This window comes from Rutidosis leptorrhynchoides, chromosome 6 (assembly GCF_046630445.1).
Source record: "Rutidosis leptorrhynchoides isolate AG116_Rl617_1_P2 chromosome 6, CSIRO_AGI_Rlap_v1, whole genome shotgun sequence".
Classification (NCBI taxonomy): Eukaryota; Viridiplantae; Streptophyta; class Magnoliopsida; order Asterales; family Asteraceae; genus Rutidosis; species Rutidosis leptorrhynchoides.
In genome coordinates this window covers 210,331,216-210,344,000 of record NC_092338.1, presented here as the reverse complement: position 1 = coordinate 210,344,000, position 12,785 = coordinate 210,331,216, and positions in this window count along the sequence as shown.

Genomic DNA, 12,785 nt, shown 5'->3' with positions numbered 1-12,785 from the left:
TGAACAATTATGTGTATTAGATATATTGTTTATAAAAGACACTAAATATTATTATTATATTTAAATTACATATAATTAAATTACTGTTACAATAAATATGTAAATAAATATGACTGCTGACTGAATGTACATTGTAATATATAAAAATATTAAATATAATTTGTTATATATGTTATAATTAATATATATTATATAATAAATTGTAAAATTAATATATTAAATGTAATTAAGATTTGAAAAAAAAAAAATAGTTGTTATAGAATATTATTATTACTTTTATTATTACTATAAATATCAAATATTAATATTAATATTATTATTATTATTGTATTTGTTATATTTATAATTAAAAGATTATAATTATCAAAATAAAGATGTAAATATAAATATAAGAATGCCTAAAACCATCATTTTAATTATTATTATGATTATTTATTTTTACTAAAAATTATCATTTTCAATTAAAATCATTATTATCCCTATCGTTAAAAAGAAAAAAAAAAATATAATAATAATAAAATTATTATATTATTTATCAGAATTTATAATATTAAAATTATTAATATTATTAATTAACATAATTATTAATTATTTAGATTAATATATAAAATACAAATAATGTTATATATAAATAGGATATTGCAGAAACACGTTTATATAAATGTAGATTTTTTTTGGGTAAACTTCCTATCACTATCAACATACTAATTTTTCTTTTATTTACTATGCACCTGTGAAAGTATGTCTGAGTTTTTTTTTTATATATACACGAGATCAGGCTAGGGTGTGTTTAATCAGTTCATCAAACTCTCAAATATCAGATATAAATATATTTAACCAGCGAATTAAAAAAAAAAGGAAAACCGTGGTTTCCTCTGTACACGAAGCATTTTTGCAAAATTCAGTTCCAAATCGATTTTTAAAAATCTAAAAATGCAGTTATGCTGAATACAATTCGTTTAAACTTACTGCGAAATTTCAAACCTTAACTTTTAATATTAGATTCGAATTTTGAAGTTAAAGATTTGGTTTTAAAAATCAAACGGGTTGTTCTTCGTCAAATTCGAGTTCTAAATTGTGTTTCTGTTAAAATCGAGCACTGAGAAAGTTTCAAGGATAGATTTCGAACATAATTCATTCAGGAATTTTAATCTAAAACATCTTAGATTTTGATTTTGATGTTTGGGTTTCAAAAGGATATATATATATACCTGTTATAAATATTATCTCGATTTAATTTGACTTCTGTTAATACAAATCAATACGTGTATTGCTATACAATTTCAAATTCTAATGGTTAGATTAAAACCTGGAAAGATTGTTAATCGATCGATTGACTGTGTTAAGTGGAGAAGAAGAATAGGAAACGAAACAGGATATATCGAGATATAAAATTCGAATCTGGTTTAGTTACTGAAAAGCTGGACGGATCAGTTGGTATGGGTGTTGGGTCGGGTAACGAGAGGTCGGAGGTTCAAGCCCCGTCTAGGGCATTCTTTTTAGAAATCTATTCAAGGGTATACTTCTTTAATCTATTTTTATTATTATTATTATTAATATCATTATTATTATTATTATTATTATTATTATTATTATTATTATTATTAAGGTTATTAAAATCATAAATTTCAATATTAACATTATTAAATGATAGTATTAGTATTATTATTAAAGTTATTATCCTTTTAATTAGTATTATCATTATTATTAATATTATTGTTATTAATATTATTATTATTAATATTATCATTATCATTAACATTAAAATTTCTTTTTTTATTAAAACTATTACTATCATTATTTTTATTTTCATTAACATGATTTCATATATAATCTTATTTACACTATTTTTTATTAACATTGATATTATTATTATTACTACAAACATAATAACAATTTTCACATAAATAATTATATAAAATCTTAATTTAACAATAAAAGTATATAGATATATATATATATATGTATTACTATAACCATATGTATAAGTATTAACATACGAAATAAATATATAACCTTTGAAAAAAAAAAATATATATATATATATTACTAAACTAGATAAGTAATATATAAATTAGTTTGATTATTAATACATGTTATTTATATGTGTTAATATATATATATATAAATGATATAGGTTCGTGAATCCGAGGCCAACATTATAATTGATCAAAGATGTTATATGTATTTTTACTACAAAATACATTAGGTGAGTATATAGATCCCTTTTAAACTTTAAATATTTTTGGGCTGAGAATACATGCGCTGTTTTTTATAAATGATTTACGTTATGGACACAAGTGACTAAAATTACGTTCTACATGGGTTTGAATCAAAAATCCCTTAGCTTGGTAACTTTAACTATTGGTTTATGAACTGGTAGGCGCGAATCCTAAAGATAGATCTATCGGGTTTTACACCCCCACCCAGATGTTGTTCTAGTAAACTAGAAGAACGGGTGTTTAGTACTTCGAGGTTAACGGAACGCACTTGATTCGGTGCACATATTATCATAACTCAGGGGTACACACTCTTGTTAAGGCTAGTTACCGGGTGCCCACTACTTAGAATGCTTTTCATACACTTGCGAGTGTATTATATTTTTATATATATGAAATCTTGTGGTCCATAGTTATAACGCTGCTAGCATCAAACCTATATATCTCACCAACATTATGTTGACTTTTTAAAGCATGTTATTCTCAGGTACGAATTAAGTCTTCCGCTGTGCATAAGCCCATATTAAGGACATTACTTGGATTCGATCATCGCAATGGGACCAACTGTTGAAGATTCCGTCCGGGAGGATTAGTCGCGGACGTTTCATTTTATGTAGGAAGAGGAACATTCACACGACATGTCTCACCTCAGAATTTTCGAAAACAACCAAGTCATGGTACAGTTCGTCTCAGGGATGGTATTCTGATCGAGATTTAATCACCAAACCAAACCCACTTTTCTTATATCCCTATTTAACATTTCATCATGGAGAATAGCGAATATTCGTCGACAGGAGCAGGAGTAATAATAAAAAATATATCGTGAAGCAAACTGCAGCTGCAACAGTGAACGAGACAGGTTTGTAACGGTATGGTTTAAACAGAAATTGAAGTCTGAGCAGCAGCACACCACAGCTTGAGTTCGTTGGTTTTTAATTTGGTGGTCTCGTGTAGTAGTTAGGTTTTGATGCTTAAAGGTGGTTATCATCGATGGTGGTTGTGGTGGGTTAAGATGGTCGATTAAAGTGGTGGTGGTTCAAGGTGTCTTCCATGGTTGTTAGTAGTTGTAATGGTGATGGTGTGTGGTAGTTCAAAATAGAAATCGAATAAGGGAATCGATGGGTATAAAAATTTATCAAATCGGTTATTTTTTGGAGATGGTGTGGTTGGTATCTCATATATCTAATTGTAGTTACATATTGATTGAAAGGAAATAAAAAAAAAACTACGGGTGAGTGGATTGATGGTACAAGGAGTGGGGCATTATAGAAGAAAATGAAGAATGGAACAATAAATGAATTCAAGAAAAGGAGTGCAAAAAAAAATATAGTATCTTAAGGTTGCCGACACTTTTAGATTTATTATAATACGGACTGGATCTCGTGCCCCGTTGATAATCAGTGTCAGACAAAAGTCTTTTAGAAAATTCGAAAATTTTAAACTAAGTATCTTTATTTATTTGGGTTATTATGGTATAAAATTTGGTCATTAACTATTATATAAATATTACATTAATTATTCACTCCCAACCCCAGGTAAAATATAACAAGTTTTAAATTCAACAACTAGTTTCCAAATATATATTTAATAAGCCTATAATTTATAGAATTCATTTTTGGATCACTGTTTATTTTAAAATCAAATAAGTTTGTTTTTAACTTGTTTACTAACAATAGAATGACAGATGAGTGCTACTATCGTTTACTAAATAGTTTCAAAATCACAATATATATTTTTAATATATCTTATTTATGTATATAGATATGTTTTAAATAATAATTTTCGTAATATCATATTTGTATTTTATTTTGCATAATTACGTTTAATAACAACAACATATAATATTTCAAATTATATTTCCAGTTATTATTTATATATATTCACACATATCTATTTACATATAGTTGTTCGTGAATCGTCGGGAATAGTCAAAGGTCAAATGGTTTCATGTAAAATAGTTCTAACATTCTGAGACTCGGTTTAATAGACTTTGCTTATCGTGTCGGAATTATTAAAAGATTAGATTTAAATTTGGTCGGAAATTCCCGGGTCATCACAATTAGGGTCTATTAAGATCAACTAATATAAACTTGGTGTATTTCATAACCATTTCGCCCGATTAGGTCAACTAGTGCTCTTTTGACTCTTTGACTCACAAATCAAGTCAAACTTACACAATAACAACTCTTTCATCATTTTAAAAGTGCATTAATGACTAACAACATCATTTAGCACTTACAACCTCAAATCACAAGACCAAACCCTAGATAATAGCTATTTAGGGCTTCCTTTCAATAATCCAACCCAAAACCCACCCATTTAACCCTTAAATGGGTCACACTAGTTCTTATGAACCAAACCCTAGCTTAAATTTAGTTAAAACTCAAGACTTAGAGTTAGAACTTACCAAGACTATGAACGTGTAGCTAGAGATGCGATGAACAACTTTAATTCTAGCTTCTAGGATTGATTCACAAAACTTCACCTTCAAATCTTGAGTTTAATCTAATTGGGTTTTAGGATTTGAGAGGAAAATGTGAAAGAAAAAGGAAAAGAAATAAGAAATGGAGGGTAAGTGGTTGATATTAAAAGCTCCAATCTGATCTGTATGCAAAAAGACCAAATTACCCATAAACCCTATTTAATTTGAGTAAAATTCAGAGTCAGAATTGCAGATGTGTCGCGGCACGGCTAAATTGTCGCAGCGCGACATAAAGAAGGAAAAACCACCCTTCTTAACTCAAGTTCTGATCTGGATTTGCTTTGATTGTCGCATCGCGGCCCCATTCCTCGCGGCGCGGCATTGGCCTGTTCCTGGTCACTTCGACAACAAATCATAAAACAAAGGTTTAAACACAAGCACAACAACTTTCACCCTTCCTATGCACGTCTAAACCTCAACCTTAAGTCTCACATGACTCGACGCCAATCACGACACATTCATAAATGCGTACACGCACGCATTCGAATATACCTATATATATATATATATATATATATATATATATATATATATATATATATATATATATATATATATATATATACACACACATATACATATATGCACTTACACCTAACTAACACTTTAGTTCATTTAATCACATAACGAGTAAGTTATAAGCGTACTATTGATTAAGTACGTACCTTTAGACGTGCACGGGAAAACGGGGTGTTACATAAATGTTCCATATTAATTGATTTTGTTGCGAGGTTTTGAACTCTATATGAGACGTTTTTCAAAGACTGCATTCATTTTTAAAACAACCATAACCTTTATTTTATCTATAAAGGTTTAAAAAGCATTACGTAGATTATCAAATAATGATAATCTAAAATATACCATTTACACACGACCATTACATAATGGTTTACAATAAGAATATATTACATCAAAAATAAGTTTCTTGAATGCAGTTTATACATATTATCATACAAGCATAGACTCCAAATCTTGTCCTTATTTTAGTATGCAACAGCGGAAGCTCTTAATAATCACCTGCGAATAAACATGCTTAAAACGTCAACAAAAATGTTGGTGAGTTATAGGTTTAACGTATATATTATCAAATCATAATAATAGACCACAAGATTTCATATTTCAATATACATCCCATACATAGAGATAAAAATCATTCATATGGTGAACACCTGGTAATCGACATTAACAAGATGCATATAAGAATATCCCCTATCATTTCGGAAAATCCTTCGGACATGATAAAAACGAATTCGAAGTACTAAAGCATCCGGTACTTTGGATGGGGTTCGTTAGCCCAACAGATCTATCTTTACGATTCACGTCAATTAGTAGATCGGTTTACTGATTCTTAGGTTACCAAGTAAAAGGGGCATATTCGGCTTCGATCATTCACCCATATAATGTAGTTTCAATTACTTGTGTCTATTTTGTAAAACATTTATAAAAATTGCGCATGTATTCTCAGCCCAAAAATATAAAGGGTAAAAAGGCAAATGAAACTCACTTTCACAGATTTTTACTTCATCGGGAAGTAAGACTTGGCCACTGGTCGATTCACAAACCTATAAAAAATATGTACATATATATCAAAGTATGTTCAAAATATATTTACAACATTTTTAATACGTTTTAATGTTTTAAGTTTATTAAGTCAGCTGTCCTCGTTAGTAACATAAAACTAGTTGTCCATAGTTAGATGTACAGAAAATAAATTGATATATATTATCTTGACCCAATCCATGACCCAGTGTATTCACGTCTCAGGCTAGATCACAACTCAAAGTATATATATTTTTGGAATCAACCTCAACCCTGTATAGCTAACTCAAACATTACTGCATATAGAGTGTCTATGGTTGTTCCAAATAATATATATACATGGGTTGATATGATATGTCAAAACATTTTCATACGTGTCTATGGTATCCCAAGATTACATAATATATTAGAATACATGTATAATACAATATAAGTTAGCTAGGATATGATTTGTATAGAATTGTTACAATATTTCCTGTAGCTACAACAATCAAAAAAATATCCAATCTTGTTTTACCCATAACTTCCTCGTTTTAAATCCATTTTGAGTGAATCAAATTGATATGGTTTTATATTGAATTCTATTTTATGAATATAAACATAAAAAGTATAGGTTTATAGTTTAAAATATAAGTTACAAGTCATTTTTGTAAGAGGTAGTCATTTCAGTCGAAAGAACGACGTCTTGATGACCATTTTGAAAAACATACTTCCACTTTGAGTTTAACCATGATTTTTGGATATAGTTTCATGTTCATAAGAAAAATCATTTTCCCAGAAGAAAAACTTTTAAATCAAAGTTTATCATAGTTTTTAATTATCAAACCCAAAACAGCCCGCGGTGTTACTAAGACGGCGTATGTTCGGTTTTACGGTATTTTTCGTGTTTCCAGGTTTTAAATCATTAAGTTAGCATATCATATAGATATAGGACATGTGTTTATTTGATTTTAAAAGTCAAGTTAGAAGGATTAACTTTTGTTTGCGAACGAGTTTAGAATTAACTAAACTATGTTCTAATGATTTCAAGTTTAAACCTTCGAATAAGGTAGTTTTATATATATGAATCGAATGATGTTATGAACATCATTACTACCTCAGGTTTTGTGGATAAACCTACTAAAAATGGGAAAAATAGATCTAGCTTCAAAGGATCCTTGGATGGCTTGAAAGTTCTTGAAGCAGAATCATGACACGAAAACAAGTTCAAGTAAGATTTCCACTCGAAATAAGATTGTTATAGTTATAGAAATTAAATCAAAGTTTGAATATGAGTATTACTTTGTATTAGAAAGATATCTTACTGTAAATAAGAATGATTTCTTGAGGTTGGATGATCACTTTACAAAATTGGAAGTAAGCTAGCAAACTTGGAAGTATTCTTGATTTTATGAAACTATAACTTATAGAATTTATGAAGAACACTTAGAACTTGAAGATAGAACTTGAGAGAGATTAATTAGATGAAGAAAATTGAAGAATGAAAGTGTTTGTAGGTGTTTTTGGTCGTTGGTATATGGATTAGATATAAAGGATGTGTAATTTTGTTTACATGTAAATAAGTCATGAATGATTACTAATATTTTTGTAATTTTATGAGATATTTCATGCTAGTTGCCAAATGATGGTTCCCACATGTGTTGGGTGACTCACATGGGCTGCTAAGAGCTGATTATTGGAGTGTATATACCAATAGTACATACATCTAAAAGCTGTGTATTGTATGAGTACGAATAACGGTGCATACGAGTAGAATTGTTGATGAAATTGAACGAGGATGTAATTGTAAGCATTTTTGTTAAGTAGAAGTATTTTGATAGGTGTCTTGAAGTCTTTCAAAAGTGTATGAATACATATTAAAACACTACATGTATATACATTTTAACTGAGTCGTTAAGTCATGTTAGTCGTTACATGTAATTGTTGTTTTGAAACCTTTAGGTTAACGATCTTGTTAAATGTTGTTAACCCATTGTTTATTATATCTAAAGAGATGTTAAATTATTACATTATCATGATATTATGATATATTAATATATCTTAGTATGATATATATAGAGTTAAATATTGTTACAACGATAATCGTTACATATATGTCTCGTTTCGAAATCATTAAGTTAGTAGTCTTGTTTTTACATATGTAGTTCATTGTTAATACACTTAATGACATGTTTACTTATCATTTATCCTGATTAAACATAGTGTATCAATATCTTAATATGATTCATATGTATTTAGTAAGACGTTGTTATAACGATTATCGTTATATATATCGTTTCGAGTTTCTTAATTCAATAAACTCAATTTTATGTATATAACTCATTGTTAAAATACCTAATGAGATACTTACTTATCATAATATCATGTTAACTATATATATAATCATATATATGTCATCATATAGTTTTTACAAGTTTTAACGTTCGTGAATCACCGGTCAACTTGGGTGGTCAATTGTCTATATGAAACCTATTTCAATTAATCAAGTCTTAACAAGTTTGATTGTTAACATGTTGGGAACACTTAATTATGTAAATAACAATTTCATTTAATATATATAAACATGAAAAAGTTTGGGTCACTACACGAATTGAGGCTATTGATGAAGAGTATGATTGTTACCTGCAAAAAGGAGATGATGATATAGAGCTATTAGAAAAACGCGTTCAGGATTTCATCATGACGCTTCACGATCACATCTAAAAAAAAGAGCGAGAAAGAGAACACAACTCAGTAGTTCGCACTATTTAAGAACAAAGGTTCTGCAGAGATCATAAGATTATCAACGCCAAGGTATACAAAGCCCCGTGACGGAACCACGCTCCCCTTCTCAGCAAGCCAAAGAATGCTACTAACTCCTATCCGCGAAAATATCGACTGCTCCACCGAACGTCCATCATATTACACTGATTCAAAGATGATCAATAATCTTCATAGCCTATTCGTTCTCTTGGAAAGGGATGATTTCGAAAGCACGCCAGTAAGGCTAGGGATCTACGTAACACTGGATCACAATCCTTTCTCTCATTGGATCCCACCCGAGTCAACTTAGACACATTCATGACTAACCAGCTCCGGCGTATCTTCAATGAATCCATAGATCCAAGCTTCACTTTCAAATCCGGATGCCAAGAGATCTATGGAAAAGTAGCTACTCTGCTACTCGAGTCCGAAATCATATTCACCTCTCACCAACTGCAACTCTTATGCAATTTGTGCAAAACAACAAACTCTTTCTGTAGAGATCCAGAATATGGAGGATTCGAGATTATAAAGATTCAATTTTTGACAGCACCCAATATGAGAAACAATTACAACAAGTACCACTTCTATGGTTGACATGCATGGAATCGTCAGTAGAGACGTTGATTCTATTCTCCTTGGACTTCAAGATCTGTCACGAGTAACAATCGTCCATTTTCTCGCCTTTGGAAAATCATCAAGAGAAATCCCGGATATACTCGATGTACTAGTCCGACAATTTTTAAGGATCTACCCACAAAGATACGTGTACCCTCTACTTCACGAAAAAATCAACCAGAGGGACTTGTTTACACCCCCATGGCAAACATGACAACGGTCGAGCCAACGGCCTTAAACAAAAGCGCTTCTCGGGAGGTAACTCGCGAAATAAAGTAGAATAGAAGGAAATAAGTGATGATAAGTAGCCTATGAATAAAAGACGGAAATCATGAGTCTGCCAAAACCGCATGTCTTCTTAAGCCAGAACGTTTCTTCAACTGCATCCTCGCCAGTCCGTAGGGAAGTACCTGTTTCTTTTTATACGTAATTTGCTCTAAATTTATGCATTATGTAAACCGCGTGCTAGCTTATCACTAAGAGTGGGATTCCAACCCAATAAACACTAGAAAATATTCCCAAAACCTTTACTAAAAATCCTAAGTGTGGGATACCACAATAGGAACATTAGGGACAATGTTCGTCTAAGTGTGGGATACCACAATAGGAACATTAAGGTCATATCGTAATAATACTGTTACATAGATTCTCTGTCCTTAAACTAAATTTTAAAATTTTCTAAATAAAATAAAACCTTATTGAATAAGTACTTTCAAAAATCTAAAACGTTTATAATAAAAATTAAGGCTTAATTAAGGCAGAAATCTTGTTGGGATGAAACGATTCTCTAAAAGAGCATTGCATGACTTGGCTTATTCAACCTAATATGATGGTGGTGAGGCACCCAAATAAGGCCCTGAAAAGCATTCATTTTTAATGCTTCATTATTTTCTGTTGAGTGTGTTGATGTCTATACTCAGACCCATAACTTGCTTTTGAGCTGCATTTTCAAGTAACGAAATGTGACATAGGTATAACCAGAATAGCTAGGCTTTTGTTAAAACCATATCTTCCCTACACCGTCATCCATTCCCTCATCATCACCCATTCTCCACCTACACCATCTTCCATTCATTCTCCTAAAATAACCATATATGGATAAAACCTCAGAAAACGAGATCACCCTATAAGAAGATTCTCGAAGATAGAACATACAAGCATTGTGGCAGAAACATTGAAGTTAAACAATATATATATATATATATATATATATATATATATATATATATATATATATATATATATATATATATATATAAGATTTCAACTTTAAAAAGTGCCTCCCTCTTGAAGTGGGTGGAAGTATTTTTTTTATATTTTTTTTTCAAACATTAAGATCACATGAAAATATGAACATTTAAAAAAGACACTTTCTGATGAATGACATTATTTTAGCGAAAAAACATTTGAAAAAAAAATGATAACATTCATCATCAGTAATGTTTTAATTAGAGTTTATTTTCATCATTTTGTTTTCATCTTGTGTAAAAAAAAATTTCAAGATATAGCCCAATTTTGAGTTTAGAATTTAGGGTTAAGGGTGTAGTGTTTTGGGTTTAGTCCCTAAACCCAAAACCCTAAACTCTAAACCGTTCGTGTTAAAAATACAATCTAAACACTAATTTCGAAACCTTAAACCCTAATTTCTAAACTCTAACTTCTAAACCCTAATTTCTGAACCCTAATTTCTAAACCCTAATTTCTAAACTCTAATTTCTAACCCCTTAAAAATACTTTATTAATTAAAACATTACATATGATGCATAATATCATTTATTTCTTCGAGCATTTTTCTACCAAAATAATAACATTTATTACAAAGTGTATATATTTAAATGTTCATATTTTCATGTGATCTTAATGTTCAGAAAAAAAGAAAAAAAAATTCTTCCATCCACTTCCCCCCTCAAAAAGTGCTTCCCTCTTGATTAAAACACTATATATATATATATATATATATATATATATATATATATATATATATATATATATATATATATATATATATATATATATGTGTGTGTGTGTGTGTGTTAATATGTGTATATGTGTGTGTGGTTTTTTGGAGAGAGCAAAGACTCTAAATGATATCAAGATACATCTCTTTAAAGTTCTAAGCAAAGGAGTAGAACTTATAAAGTCTAAAATTGAAGACCACTGGGAGACCGAGAAACCACACAAAGGATGCTTGTTCGTCAAAGAAGAAAAATTTCCGAAGAAAGTTTATTAATACCCTACGAGTGCTTCACAAAAAAATATTTGCCCTCCTATCTATCTGTTTTCAATTTCACCAATAAAGTATTCAAAAAGACTATTTCACCCCTTTTCCATCTTTATACCTTTTCCGGAATAAACAACTTCAACTTCAACTCAATAAAACACCCTTTCACCATCACCGTCAAACAAATGACTTGGAAGCTATGATTATCAGTGTCATCACACTAGTAACAAGAATTTGAGTCTTGACCAAATCTATGATGAAGAGTGCGGCATGACTGGTTTTGAGTGAATTTAATTCTTCGATCTATTGGGACCCAAACACTTGTGTGATTGAGTGACCCAAGTGAGAAAGCTTAAACGTCAAGTAACCTCCTCTCATGCTTGAAGAGATAATTTCTACCCTACGTAGAAGACTCGCCCTTATTTTAGCTCTTATAATAAAAAGCAAACCGCTTAGACTTATAAAACTGAAACTTCAAAAGAATTTTTGAAGTTAAAAACAAGAAATTTGCTTGAGGACAAGCAAAGTCTAAGTGTGGAATATTTGATATCGGCTAAAAAGTGACGTTTTTACCTCCCATATTTATTCCTAAAACATTAAAGATATAAACTTTATCTCCGAATTAAGTATTTATTTCCTTATTTGATAAATCAAGTGATTACAAATACATTGCAAGAAGAATCGACAAAAACGCGCTTAAAACGAAGAATCAAGAGGAAAAACATTGAAACTCAAGTTACGACCCAGATATCAAGTTACAATCCAAGAAATCAGCAAAACGACCAAGGAAGACTGGCCAGACGGCCTGCCCACACGGCTTACCCAGATTCCACACAGCTAGCCCAAGGTGGTGTGCACACACTTGCCTCACCCAGGCATGGCACCCACACGGCCTGCTCACATGGTCAGGGCACATAGCCTGCCAAGTGTGCACAGTCATGTACACAGCTTGCCCATTGGGAAG